The 14,683-nt window shown below is 48.8% G+C and overlaps 1 protein-coding gene across 1 annotated transcript in view; it reads right to left on the minus strand.

Annotated features, from left to right (window-relative positions):
• MCRS1 (microspherule protein 1) overlaps window positions 1–14,683 on the minus strand; it is a 238,183-nt gene that overhangs the window by 56,046 nt on the left and 167,454 nt on the right. The gene's annotated exons all lie outside the window — the stretch shown is intronic.

Genomic DNA, 14,683 nt, shown 5'->3' on the forward strand with positions numbered 1-14,683 from the left:
AGGTGAGGCGCCAGGGATGAGGAATCAGAAAATAATTTTTTAAAACAGCAAGTCAACAGGAGGGACAGAGAAACTGAACAGAGACTGATCAGAATAAATTACTTATCTTCGGTAACAATATTTCTGGTGGATACCACATCTTGCCACAAAATGATTACTTTATGAATATCCTCGAGGTGCCAGACAGGCTGAGAAACTTTTTACCCAGCAATAGCTCTCCAGAACTGCCAAGTGGTGCCATGTGGCCACAGCCATGACTCGGCCCACCCCGGATGTGAGGGAATAGGAACATATAAGGCACCATCTGGCAACTGTGCCCCATCAAAGCACATGGAGAAGAAATAAGACAGTACTGATGACAGCGCCAATAAAGCATACAATGTGCTTGCATGCTTTACGATTTTATCAATCCAAACAGTAACTCAGGGGAAGAGGGAGTGCAGTGAGAAAATCTATAAGATGATATTGTATCAAATACAATTATATTTATAGAAGGAAAGTCACTTTTTCTTCTGATAGATACTAGCTCTCAGATTCCTCATATGAATGAGTTCAAGAGAAATACCCTGTGAGAGGTGGGATTGAGTAATACTGGTCATGCAACACACCCCTGGCAGAGTATATATCAAGGTGTGCTTGAGCTCGAGGTAATGTTTAGCAAACGTATGGAAGGATGATCATGTGGCCACCCGGTAGATCTCAACTACTGTCTGGTAATTGAAGGGTGTGAGGAAATCAGGGTGTATTATATGTAAGGCTCCATGTTGTCAATTTTTACAGATATATATATATATATATATATATATATATATATATATATATATAGACCGAAAACATTTATTTTCTTGTCTGTATTTATTTTTAAATGTGGATAAAAACAGAAATCGGGTTGCTTTTTGAGTAATTCTGAATACTAGCTCCCATGACTGCCAATTGCTGTGTGGATTGATAGGTAAGGGGGCTAGAAAGGAAAGGAATTTTAGTAAAGAGGTTTTAACAGCAGTTGATATGCACAAAGTTGATACTGAAATATGCATATTTTCTTATCAGTGCATGATTTATCTTCTGTGGGGGTTTACAACATTGAAACCTAGTAGGCATTCGAGAATGAGTGCATATTTACCCGTTAAATAACTGTGGAAATATACAAATTTCAGCTTAATTTTTCCACAAAACCCAAAATAAATATGAACAAATACAAATACATTTTGCAAAAAATAAATATGGATAAATACAGGCGGAAATGTCAAAAAAATAAATACCATAAAACCGGGAGCCCTAATTATATGGTGTAGTTGTGCAACCTCGCCGTGTAATACACTTACAAACCCCTTTAGGACACTTGGAATTTGTCTTTCAAACCTTCAGCTCAACCCTGGGTAGCTCTAGCACTGAGCAGCAACGCTTTTACAAAGAATAAGTGTTAAGCATTTAAACAGCACCAAAACAATTTAAGAAATCGACAACACTCAAACAAAATCTGACACCAATTTACAAAAATGTACTATTTTTTTTAAATTATTTAGATGCTAGAACGAAAGGGTTCCGAAGATATAGATTTTACAAGCAATAATGAATCAAAGCAATTTCACTCAACCACGAACAAGCCTTGCCAAAGTCAACCAATTGAACATTTGGAAACTTTTTGAAACAAAACGTAGGTAGTGTCAATGCAGTGGTTAGAAGTAGTTTGGGGCTACCAACTGCGACGGGGAGCTAGTCAGGAGAACAAATAAGGTCCTGAAGAACTGTTACCTTCACGGGAGAAGCAGTCATTCAGCAGTTCCAGGCACTTTATCCACATTGCAATGGAATCTTAGCAAGTGGTCCTGATGCAAGGAATGAAGAATGCTGAAGATGATTCAAGGATGCTGTAGATGTGAAGAGGTCAACGGGGGTCTTCCTGCCGGGATTCATCGGTACTCCGAGATGGTAAGGGGGTCCTGGTTGCAGGGTCGGCATCCCAAGAATCCTCTACGGTCTGGCCGAAGTCCAGTCGCCACTAGCCTACCAGTCGCTGCGGTCAGAGGCCAATCCTTCCTAAGTCAATAGCTTCCCTTCTGAAGGTCCCAGCAAGTCTCCAACAGCACTCCCAGAATCAGCAAATTCGGGTGAAACTGTGTGTATCGGAATTTAGTCCTTGGAGCTAGACGATGGCGGCAGTAGCAGGTGGAAAACTTGGGCTACCAACTTGCCCTAGCAGGCTTCTCCAGCTGGGTCCCTGTGCTGGGAACATGAGGCCAGTCAACTGGCCCTTGGAGTCTTGTAGCCTGACAGGGCTTTAGAGACAGCTTCTCCTTGAGCAGGACACAGCAGGCACAGTCCACTGTCTTTTCTAGCCACCAGGTGCAGTCCTCGCTGGTGAAGCCCCTTTACTGGTCCCTTGGTGCAGCAAGGCAGTCCTCCATCGGCCCTTCCTCCAAATCGGACGAGATAGGAGGTCTGGGTGCCAGGGGTGTCCTCTTTATACTTGGAAAGGTCATCAGTGCAGAATGTAGATGGTAGCCAAGGGTATACCAGGTTCCCTCCCATCTGGTGACCACTTCCTGCGGAGTGTGGCATCTGGCTATCCCACAATGCACCTTTCTGCCCATTCTGAAGATTGCTACAAGCCCCTGGGGAAACCAGTTTGGCAACTGGTTTTCCCTTCCTGCTTCTTGTGCCAGCCTGTCTACCTTAAAAATGGAGGAGCACTCCCTCCTAGTGTTACACTTCTGCCCTTCGAAGTAAACTTCCTCTTTGGTTTTTTTTGTTTTTTTATAAATCTTTTTTATTAAACATACTCGACAGAGGTAAAGTTCCACGTGGATCGATAGCGAGGAGCACAGTGAAATCAAGATACATATCGGTACAGTAGGATAGTGTTTCGAAATCACAAGGCGGGGATATCATCACAATCAAGGTTACAGAGTGGAGTACATATGTTGCCACAGTATTCATTCCAGGAAGCCCAAATCTTAGACCATTTTCGGTGACAGCCCCGAGCTGTGTATACTGTCTTTTCCCTCAACATACACCAATCGAGATCTTTTTTCCAATCCACAACTTTAGGAGCATGTGGCGCCCCCCAGAGTTGGGCAATGTTTCTTTTTGCGATCATGCAACCTAGTGTGACCCATTGTGTGGCATGTGTGTTAAGGTCAGTGGGTTCCCAGATGTTGAGGAGGCATCTAGGGGCCTCTGGCTTAATCTCGACTTCCAGTGTTTTACTCATTATTTTGTGAGTTTTGCCCCAATACTCCTGAATTGGGTCGCAGTGCCATATTATGTGTATGAACGTGACCAATTGGGTGCCCTCCCGCCTGCAAGACCCATCCGCTGGACCACCCATGTGTGTCAATTGGGGCCCGTGATATAAATTCTATGCAGTATCTTTAGTTGCACTAGGCGGAGACTCGCAGGGATGGCGCCAGTTTTGGGGAGGAGACTGCTACCTGCCAGTTTTCATCATCTAATTTCGACCCCATCTTTAACCCATTTCTCTCGGAGGGACAGCAGGGGATCGTCCATGTTATTAATGAGTTTTCTGTATGTCAGGGAAATAGCTTTTTCAGGTTGATGGCCATCTAATAATCTGTCCTCTAGTGGAGAATAGTCAGGTGGGAGGGAGTCACAGGGCAATACAGTTTGCAGTGCGTGACAAATTTGCAGGTACCGACCACGCTCCAAGTCTGCCATAGTGTATTGACTTTGGAGGGAGTCAAAGGACTTCACGTCATTTTTGTCCCAAAGGTCTCTGATGTAGGAGATGCCAATTAGATCCCACTTATCAAAGCCCTTGGAGTTTCCCAGGTCCCTAAGCCTCTGGGAGTCCCACAGAGGTGTGGCAAGAGTCAGTCTATTGCTCCAGCCTAGCGATGTAGTCGCTGAGTGCCAGATCTTGACAGTGTGGTTGGTAGAACCGGTAAGAGGGTACCTGTTCGGCTTGGAGTATAGGGCATAGGTGCTGTGATTTATTGCAATAAGATGTGCTGCCCAATAATATTTCTTGATGTCGGGCAAACCGATGCCCCCATCGTACTAGCTGAGCATACGTTTTTGTAAAGCGATACGTGGCCTCCCATCCCAGAGAAGGTCCTGCTGGAGCCCTTCTATTTCTTTAAAGTACGAATTCGGTACGGGGTCGGCCGAGTTTTAGAGGACGTAAAGGAAGCGGGCAGGGACATCATTTTAAAAAGGGCCGCCTTGCCCAGCAAAGAAAGTGGAAGAGATTTCCAGTTTGCAATATCACGTTTGAGCCTTTGTAGCGGGGGGAACAAGGTTACGGGCAAATCGGAGTGAGCTAATAAGAGAAATGAATATACCCAGGTATTTGAAGCCTTCTGAAACTATTGGTATGGGGCAGTTTTGGGGTATCGGGGGTGTCTCCACAGAGGACATATATGAGAGATTTCTGCCAATTAATACGGAACCCGGAGTATCTGCCAAAAATGGCCAAGATGTCAAATACTGCAATAAGGGACCTTTTGGGGGATGTAAGCTATAGAAGGATGTCGCCAGCATATAGCGAGATACGATGTTCCCAATCTCCCGACGATCTTAGACCACGGATCATTACCTCCTTTCCAATCCAGGCCGCAAGGGGCTCGAGGGCCAAAGCGTATAATAAGGGAGAGAGGGGGCATCCCTGATGGGTCCCTCAGCTAAGAATAAAGGTATCTGATTTTTTGTTGTTCATGACTACCCGTGCCATCGGGAAGCTGTACAGCAAGCGCACCCACTGGCTGAATCCTGGTCCAAATCCCAACTTTCTTAGTACACCGAAGAGATAAGGCCACTCGATTGTGTCGAAAGCCATAGTGGCATCTAGAGAGACTTCGACTGCGTCTTCGCGAATGGTAGGTGCCCTGCACAAGACCCCATGGACTCTGCACAGGTTTAAAGGAGTGTTTCTCCTGGGCATAAACCCCGATTGATCGGGTGTACCAGATGGCTTATTACCTTAATCAGCCTATTTGCAAGCACTTTTGCTAAGATTTTAGGTTCTGCATTAAGCAATGATATAGGGCGGTAGAAAGCGCGGTTCCTTTTGGATATCCCCTCCTTGTGAATTGTGACAATGGTTGCAATTCTTTGATCCAGGTTTAGCAACCCCTGTTCTAGAATGTTCTCGACTGTTCTCGAACATAGATTTCAGGTATGGGCTAGTTTATCCGGACGGAACTTGTAAAGCTCGATCGGGATACCATTTGGGCCGAGAGCCTTGCCAGCGTGAAGCGCTCGGATTGCGGTTGCTATTTCGTCAGCGGTGTGGGCACTGTCCATAAATGCCCGGTCACTGTCAGATAGCACTGGGAGGGAGATATCTCGTGGGAGTTCAGAAGAGTCCACCTCAGTGTATGGCGCAACGGCGCTGTAGACATCGTGGAAGTGTGTTGAGAAGTGGTCGACTATGTCTTGGGGATCTGTTATGGGGGATCCCTCAGTGTTTTAAGTTCCGGGACAAGTCTACTGGCATGTTCCTTTTTGTCCAACCAGGCGATTAATTTCCTCGCCGAGTCTGTCCTGCCCAAGTAGTTTGGCACGGTCAGTGACAAGAGCCCTGTATTCGTCTTGGCGGAGGTGTAGGGTATGAATAGCATTCGGTGAGGGATCAGAATTAACGTCTTGCTCGAGACGATAAATCTCTTGCTCTACGTCAGAGATGTCTTTTAGTTTGTCTTTTTTGGATCCCGCTATTAAGGAGAGAGCCTCACCCCGGCACACAGTTTTAAAGGCTTTCCACAATGTTTGCGGTGAGTCAACAGTGTGGTAGTTCGCCAAAAAGTAGTTGTTGATGGATTTGATCAGGTCTTTTCTGGCTTTTTAGATACCAGGGATTGATTGGGGCAACACGTCCAACCTGGGAGTGCTCAAGAACAATATGAACCCAAAGGGGGGAGTGGTCGGAAATGCCCCTAGCTAGATGCCGCATCTCGTGGATGTCTGTAACCTGTGGGGCAGGAACAACTATATAGTCCAACCGATAGAGGCTGTTGTGGGCCCCTGAGTGGAAAGTGTGTTGGATCTTGTCAGGGTGGTGTGTTCTCCAATTGTCCACCAACCCCATCGCCTCCAAGAAGCTAGGGAAGGAGTGTGCAGTGTGGGGGATTGTGCGAGGGGGATGCCTGTCCAGTGAGCCCGATATGGAGTTGAAGTCGTCGCCGAGCACTAGGTGCCCTTCCGGTAGTGCTAGCAGCACTGTGCTGAGGTCTTAAAATGTTGTGGCCTGTAACCCTGGAGGTGCATATATTGACATGAGAGTAATGGTTCTTCCCTCCCAGGCGCCCGTAATACCAACATACCTGCCACAGACATCCGCATGAGTGGACGTAGGTGACAGGGGGAATGACTTCTTTTGCATTATGCCCACCCCTCTGGAATTAGACGCAAAACCTGCGTGTGCAACCATCGAGTAGCCCCATCTATGCATAGCTTTACACGTGTTACCAATGAGGTGAGTTTCCTGAAGCAATACAATGTCCGGTGACAACCTCTTGACATATTGCAATACTATACTCCGCTTGATTTTGTCCCCCAACCCATTAACATTCCAACTTAAGATTCTAACTTCCTTTCTTAACGCTGTACACCCATTTGACCTGTATGTGGAGCGCAGCAGCGGCCTCTGCTACAGGACAGGAACGCACCATCGAAATATTGTCGAGAATAATGAACAAAAAACTACAGAACAACTAAATAAAATTCCCCAACCCTACAACCCCCCACCCCGCTGCCCTGCCCTCTGGGCTCAAAACTGCCCATCAAAAAACTCGCAGAGTGCCTGTCACCCTAAAAAAATTTCAAAGGAAGAAAAAACAAGCATTTACAATGCAATGGTCTCGGCATTCTTAAAGGTAGAGCTATTGGTATTGTTTTTCAAGTTTTTTTCTAAATCATAAATAAATAGCATTGTCTTTTTAATTTGCAATAGCTTAATCGTTAAATAAATGGCATTGTCATTTACAATGCTAATAGCTTAATCTGTTGCATATGCATAACCTATTGAATTTACACATACAGAGCCACACACACACATACACATACAGAGCCACCTAGATAGAGTTGTTCACAGTCACCTACACACACACAGAGGCACTTACACAGAGCCACCCTCACACAGAGCCACCCTCACACAGACATTGGCACTTACACATAGAGTCACCTACAAAAAAAGCTATTTACACAGTTACATACCTACACAGAGGCACACATTCACAGTCACACACACACAGAGCCACACACATAGACAGAGACACACACACACACACACACACACACACACACCCACACACACACACACCCACACACACACACACACACACACACACACACACACGCACACACACACACACGCACACACACACACACACACACACGCACGCACGCACACACAAGACTTGACTTGACCACTATTTGCAGTGGCGATCATCTCGTTTTTCCTGCCACCATGTGATATTGCCTCCTCGTCTGGAGACCCTGTGATGGGAGCACATATCACACGGTGGCACCGTGTGAGCTGGCAGGTATGTTAACCCAGTCCAAATTGGCCAATCCGTTCTCGCTGTACCTCAGCCCCTGATCACTCACACCTTCCCTCATAGCCTCCTGGCCCATTCTTACTCACCTATTCGCCTTGTGATTCGGGTCCCTCGTCACTTGCATCGGTTTTCTTTGCTCACCCCCAGTCCCTTCTCCTTGACCCCAGTTATCATGACCTTGTCAGATCTCATTCTCAGCACTCCCAGAGCCCACTAACCATTTTATTATCTGCCTTCTTCTTAATAGCCCAGAGTTCACTGTACCCTTTCTCAAGGGTGCTATGGGCCCTGGTACAGGAATTGCCCCATCGCCTTTATTTTGGCTGAACTGAAAATACAGTAAAAAATGGAGTTCAATGGATCCGTAGAAAGCCCAACAGGGCCCTGTGCTATTACACCAGCTGCACTGTCGATAACTCCGCTTCAGCTGCATTTTACCGGACTTGTCACTGTCAACAAGCAGCACCATTGCGCTTTTGACCGATCTTCTCTTACTGACACAACATGCCACACAGAAACATAACTCGCTCGTCCCTTTCTCTTCCCCAGCACCCTTAAAGTCTCTTCTCAATGCCCCAGCACCACTGCCCCCAGTATGTTCATCTGCCCGGAGTTCAGATAAGGTCTTATATATGTCGCCCATACCAATTATGAAGACTTCTCAACCTCCAGTGACGGAGCATACAACTGAGGCATGAGTGTATGCAAGTGTGCAGAGAGGTCCCGGCGGCAGCCCATGACCGGTGCAAACAATGACCCGGCTCCGACCGCGATGGAGAACCGGGTCACCTCCAAGCATCGTCCCGCTGACACAGGGCAGACGGCAGTCAAGAGGATCCACTGCTGCTGATGGCAACGACCCCCATCTCAGCAGTGAAAAGGCTAACTAAACCCTGCACGTATAACATTACAAACACATGTGGCTAAGTCCAATAGGCACGGAAATGTGGACTCGATCCCGGTCCAGAGCCCCAATGACTCAAACCACCCGGGCCCATGGACAACATGTTCAATGACACTATGAATAAATAAAATATATACTGTGGGGAATTAACCAATCGTGACACATCACGCGGCCAGGAGGAATCGGGCACAGCGAGCCGCTCGGGTCTCAGCAGCAAAGTCCCGTCCTGGGGGGAGGTGCCAAAGGTGGAGGGTGGAGAGCTGCATCTCAAAACCCCACTTAGGAGGTATTTGTCCCTGAATTCCTCCAAGCAAGTCAACAGACTCAAATACAACACCCGCGAACTTTCCTCCTCCACCACCACCACCAACCGGACCGAAGCTGGGGCAGCCCGGTACCCGCCTTCCTCGAGGGAGGGTCCCAGAATAGACCGGGCTTTGCTCCCAGCAAAAGCAGACGCCTCAGCCCCCCCCCTCCCTCCCCCACCACGAGTATCCCCAACACCGTCCACCAAGGCTGCACACACAGCAAAGACGCACGCAGATGGGCTCGGTAAACAAACCATCACTCACCGTGTGACCCGTCGAAGAAAACCCGATGCGAGACCAGACGAGCCCAAAACAGCGTCGGGCAGCACGAGTGGCTTATGTGTCTGTGTATATGCATACATATACACTGTGAGTGTGTCTGGCTGAGGGCCCATTGATTATTCCTGCTAGGGTGGAGGTCAGTCGCGTGCCGATGTCTGCCAGGGAACATCTGTCGGCCCCTGGGGGTCCACGCAAGCAGTGTGATGCGCAGGATTACAAATACCTCCGGGCCACGGAGAGAACAAACCCCGATGCCCCCTGCTCCCCGCACACAAAGCCGCCATGACAATGGGCCGGGAGAGTTGCTGTGCCCTCCCCAGCCGCTAACAGATTGCCATTATTGTCTTCACTGCTCGCCCCCACCCCCTCTCTCTGCCACTGCCAGACCGGAGCACTGGGTGTCCCCGTGCTCCGCCCGTGCTCCTGGGCATGCAGCCCAGCCCCCAGCCTCAAACAGCCGCTGTTCTTCCTGGACTCTGATCGAGTGGCGGCCTTGCTGCCGCCTCGCACCAGATGCCTCGCACCAGATAGGAGCGGCCAGCTTCTGCAGAAACCGCTCTGAGGATAATTAATTCACTCGCTTCCAGCCTCCCTTATTCTGAATCTTGGGGCTTTTGACTCTTGGAGATACAACTGTCACTAAGTATTAACGTGAAGGGAATTAACGCAGGTTAATTCAAAGCACAGTAACCATTACGCCCATCATTACAAACCTCAAGTTCGATCTCGAAACGTCACTGGATTAATTAAATCAACGAGTCCTGAAATATAACATGATTAGTGACTGTCCATGGCGGAGGTTGGACCACGCCATGAACAACACCACGTTTCTCCGAGGCAAGGCAGAAATGCCTCGGAGAAAGCATAGTCTTTTTCAGATTCGGGGGCATGGTTTCCTTTCTCTCCTCTTCCCATTGGCTGGAAGGTAAAATTCCAGCCAATGGGAAGAGGAGAGAAAGTAAATAGAAAGAAGCTTAAAAAAACGCCCCCGAATCCGAAAAAGACGGGGCTTGAACCGAGTGATGCCCCTCTCCTCCAATGGCTGGCCTCCGTTTAGGAAGCCAGCCGATGAAGAGGGGCGGGTTCAAGCCCCTTACTAAAAAACATTAAATCTTCGGAGCTCCGCCCACACTGCTTACAGCAGTGCGACGAGTCCTCGACCTAAAAAAAGAGGGTGAAAGCAGTGGGCTTCGTGTCCTTGCCCTATGTTACATCACTATCACCCCCTTATTAAACATTTAGCATAAGACCATAGATAAGTCAGTGGTCCCCTTTAAGTAAGATTCAGTTAGCCCCCTCTCTAACCCACCCTGCACCATTTGTTCCCCCAACTCTCAAAAAAAGGCTGCCATTGTCTAAGACTCCACCTCAGGCCGGTCCATTGTCCGCATGTCCCCCAGACTTCTTGCTCAGTTGGGTTTTTAGTCCCTTGGTAGTCAATCCAGTCCGCAACTGCCTACGGTCGATCAAAAAACCAATATTGTCGAGAATAATGAACAAAAAACTACAGAACAACTAAATAAAATTCCCCAACCCTACAACCCCCCACCCCGCTGCCCTGCCCTCTGGGCTCAAAACTGCCCATCAAAAAACTCGCAGAGTGCCTGTCGCCCTAAAAAATTTCAAAGGAAGAAAAAAAAAAAAAAAGAGGGTGAAAGCAGTGGGCTCCGTGTCCTTGCCCTATGTTACATCACTATCACACCCTTATTAAACATTTAGCATAAGACCATAGATAAGTCAGTAGTCCCATTTAAGTAAGATTCCGTTAGCCCCCCTCCCTAACCCGCCCTGCACCATTTGTTCCCCAAACTCTCAAAAAAAGGCTGCCATTGTCTAAGACTCCACCTCAGGCCGGTCCATTGTCCTCATGTCCCCCGACTTCTTGCTCAGTTGGGTTTTTAGTCCCTTGGTAGTCAATCCAGTCTGCAACTGCCTAAGGTCGATCAAAAAACCATGTTCTTCCCTCTGCCTCGACCCGGAGGCGGGCGGGGAACAGCATGGAGTGTTTCAGGCCCCTCTCTCTCAGGTTGCCTTTAATGGACAGGAATGATCTCTGTTCCTGCACCCTTTGCGTGAAATCAGGGAAAAAGGAGATATCTGCATTTTCATAGCGGAGGGGGGCACTGGCCTTGGAGTTTTGGAGGATCACATCTCTGTCCCGCTAGTTGAGGACTCGAGCCAGCATTGGCCACGGGGGAGCGCCCAGTTTGGGTCGGCCGCCCGGGACCATGTGGGCCCACTCTATCACAAAAAATTTGCTGAGGCCTTTAGGTTGCAGGTGCTTGAGAATAAGGTCTTCAACAAACCAGAGTTTGCCCCTCTGATTTCTCTGGAACTCCTATGATGCGGAGATTGTTACGGCTAAGTCGACCTCCATACTCATCCAGCTTGAGGTCTGTGAGATTCCGGGAGTCTTGTATTTCCTGGACCTCCCTTTGCAACTGTGTGACGTCACCCACTAGGCTAGTAGTCGTAATTTCCACCTGCTTCACCTTTTCATTAAGTTTCCCCATGTCGGCCCTAATAAGATTGATGTCGATGGCCACTGAGTCCAAGGAGGTCTTGACACCTGTTATGGCCTCCATGATGTCTTTAAGGAAGAGCTCCTGCTCCTCTTCTCCAGGGCTTCCTCGTGCGGTTTCCTCAGACGGACGGCCCCGCTGCAAGTCTTTGGACACCGTGTATCGGTCCAGCTTCTTAGTTTGGACTGGCTTCGGTCCCCCGGTCCCGGACCCCTTAGTGGGATCCATTGTAGTATCCAAGGTGAGTCACAGAGGAAGCAGGTTATGGGGGGTGGGTGGGTGAAGTAATGTCCCCGGCTCCCGGGTAGGTTTAGTGGGAGTGACAGGGAGAGTCTCACACCCTATCCCGTTCACCACACGTTTAGAGCCACAGCAGTTAGGCAGATCAAGGGGGTCACAAGCCAAGGGGCGTCTCCCAACCCCGAAAGGTGAGTCTCAGCGGACACTGGAATCACCCGATACAGGTCTAACCGCTCCTGATCCCATCAGCGAGAAGAGGGGCGTGGGGAAACAACCAATTGGAAAGGCAGTGAAAGAGTTCACCTACGGTGCAGTGCCGTCTTCAACGAGCATTCCGCAATCGGCGCTCTTCAAGGCGCCTCGAGTTGGTGCGTAAGTGGATGTCACCAGTGCATCCCGGCGAGGCCACAATCTCTGCTTTTAAGGTTGTCTTCGGCGGCCCCCCTTTTAGGCCCCCCCTACGTGTGTGGAGTGCAGCAGCGTCGCACAGTCTCGGCTCCTCCGCCTTGGAGCTGTAGGATGTCTGGAGCTGCCTTCCAGGAGATCTATTGCCGTGGGTCTCGGCTTCAGTCTTCTTTGCGAGCCACAATACACCAACAGCAAGGGGATTCAGCTAGAACAAAGCAGGCAGAGCCCATCACCATCCGGGGCGCGCTACCGAAACCAACAGCTCCGCGGCCGGCGAGCCCTGCTTCACCACAGCTGTGCCCCCAAACCGCACCAATACATCAATTATGGGGCTGCGAACCCCCCTGTTGCCTTGCTCAGAGAGGACTCCTCCAGGAGCTGCCGTCGAGATAGGATCGCTGCAGCGCTCTTATTTGCGGCATCACTGCGGGATGAGAGATAGGCAGGCTGCCGTGTGCCTCGGCTTCAGCCCCTACCGTGGGCCACAGCCGGGTGCAAGCGCTCGAGGTCGGCAATGGTGGAGTAGGTGGAGTGAGGGGCTTCACTATTCGAGCTGCGCCGTCGCCATTTTGTGGCTCGTGGCCGGTGCACTCTATCTCTTTGCGGTCCTAGCACCTCTCACTCACCCCCACATACCGCTGTGTCTGCGCCGATTCCTCCGCAGCCCCGGAACTTCGGAATTCCATCAGGTATTGCCGTGGAGGAGAATTTCGCTGCGGCGCCTCGAACCGCGGTGCCACCGCTGAGTGAGGGTGGGCCAGCTGGATCCCCTATCCAGGAGGCACAGCTACCGTGGGTCCCAGCTTCAGGATGCCGAATGGGCCGCGACCTTGAAAGGATGTTCGCTCCCTTGTTTCACACGATTTGCACACCGGAGCAGGCGGGTTGGGCTCCGCTGTCGGTCCGGTGTCAGGGACTGCAGTTAGGTGTCACGGATGATGAACAGGATAGTAGAGGACTGAAACAGGCGACTGAGTTCACGGACTACGTGGCCATCTGCGGTCCTTGCTTGGCCACGCCCCCCAACTTCCTCTTTGAAGCCTGCCTTTTGTGGCCAACACCCAAGTGACTTCCTGCAGGAAAGAGGTGGCACCTCCCTGGCCTGAAATCCCTCATTGTTCTCCTCCATAAGAGTTGTTAGTACATCTCTCCAAGCAGGGAGAAGGCAGTCTCGTGGAGCAGGCCCCATGTGGGCCGAGGAGGGCACCAGAGTTTTAAAGGCAACAAAGTGGCAGCTTTCCTAAAGATGCACACTGCAACAAGTTCCATTAATATCAACTTGAGATACCAGTCGAGCTCAATGTAACGAGTGGTTTGATACCTTGGTGTGCCCACTGTGGTTGCACTATTCAGGCGTTAGCACAGCTGAGGGGTCAGTGTGTAACCCTGTACTTGCCAATCAGGCAAACATGTCTTTCCACAGTAAAACAGTAGTTTTGCGGGTTTTACTGTCAGGACATGTACAGTACATGTTCTGCCTGTGTCATATGTAGCACCCTGCCTTTAGGACTCGGTAGGCCATCTGGTGGGGTGACTTACACACATGTACTGGGGAAGTGGCGGCTTCGCCATTGATTTTAGTGGCAAATTCGGGCTAGTAGTGCAGGGCTGCACTCTCAGTCTACAGTGGCAGACTGGGGGACTCGTTTTACTTGGGGGACCTCCAGGGTGGCACAACCAGTGCTGCAAGCCCTGAGGTACCCCTCTAACTTTCATGCCCTGGGTCCCAGGGTACAATTTACTAGGGACTTACAGATAAGTTAGCCATTTCCAATTGGGTACAGCTGATTGGCATACATTTTAAGGTCAGGGCACTCGCACCGAGGTCTGATTAGCAGGCCTTAGTGCCCTCAGAGTAAAAATACTAGCATCATCAGTCAGTCAGTCAAAACAACTTTATTTGGTTTTTTACAACCATAAAAGTACAATTTACCTCTTATCTTACTAAAACAGGAGAAAATAAAAACATAATAATACATAGCACAGCGGTATCAATATCATCTTCCAACTTGATATACATATACTTAACTAACATTTTAAAATCAGAGTATTATAACAATTAATTTAATTAAAAATACTTATTTCGTACCTATACAACACCTCCTTAATCGTGCAGCACTATTTTAAACACTCGTTGTTTCACGCTTGTTTAATGAGGAGGACTTATATTGTTAGATCTTACTCTGCGCAATTGAGGGACACCTTAACTTTTTTCATGTATTTCCCCAAGGCACAGGCTATATCTAAGTTCTCCATTTCCAACAACAATTTAGCGGCTTGCATCCTATTTGTAATATTATAAGTTTTAAAAATCGGACATAAAAACTCCTTTCGTAAATCTAAAAACCACATACAATCCAGTAAAATGTGTATAATATTACAGGTAGTGCCTAAAGTGCAGGTGCAGATCCCGTTACAACTAATCATTTGATTTCAAGCTCCATTATTAACATAACATGGGTTTATTCCAATTCTCATTTTTAGGACTTCCCGCCTTAA

The sequence above is a fragment of the Lissotriton helveticus genome, chromosome 1_1, assembly GCF_964261635.1.
Source record: "Lissotriton helveticus chromosome 1_1, aLisHel1.1, whole genome shotgun sequence".
NCBI classification, from domain to species: domain Eukaryota; kingdom Metazoa; phylum Chordata; class Amphibia; order Caudata; family Salamandridae; genus Lissotriton; species Lissotriton helveticus.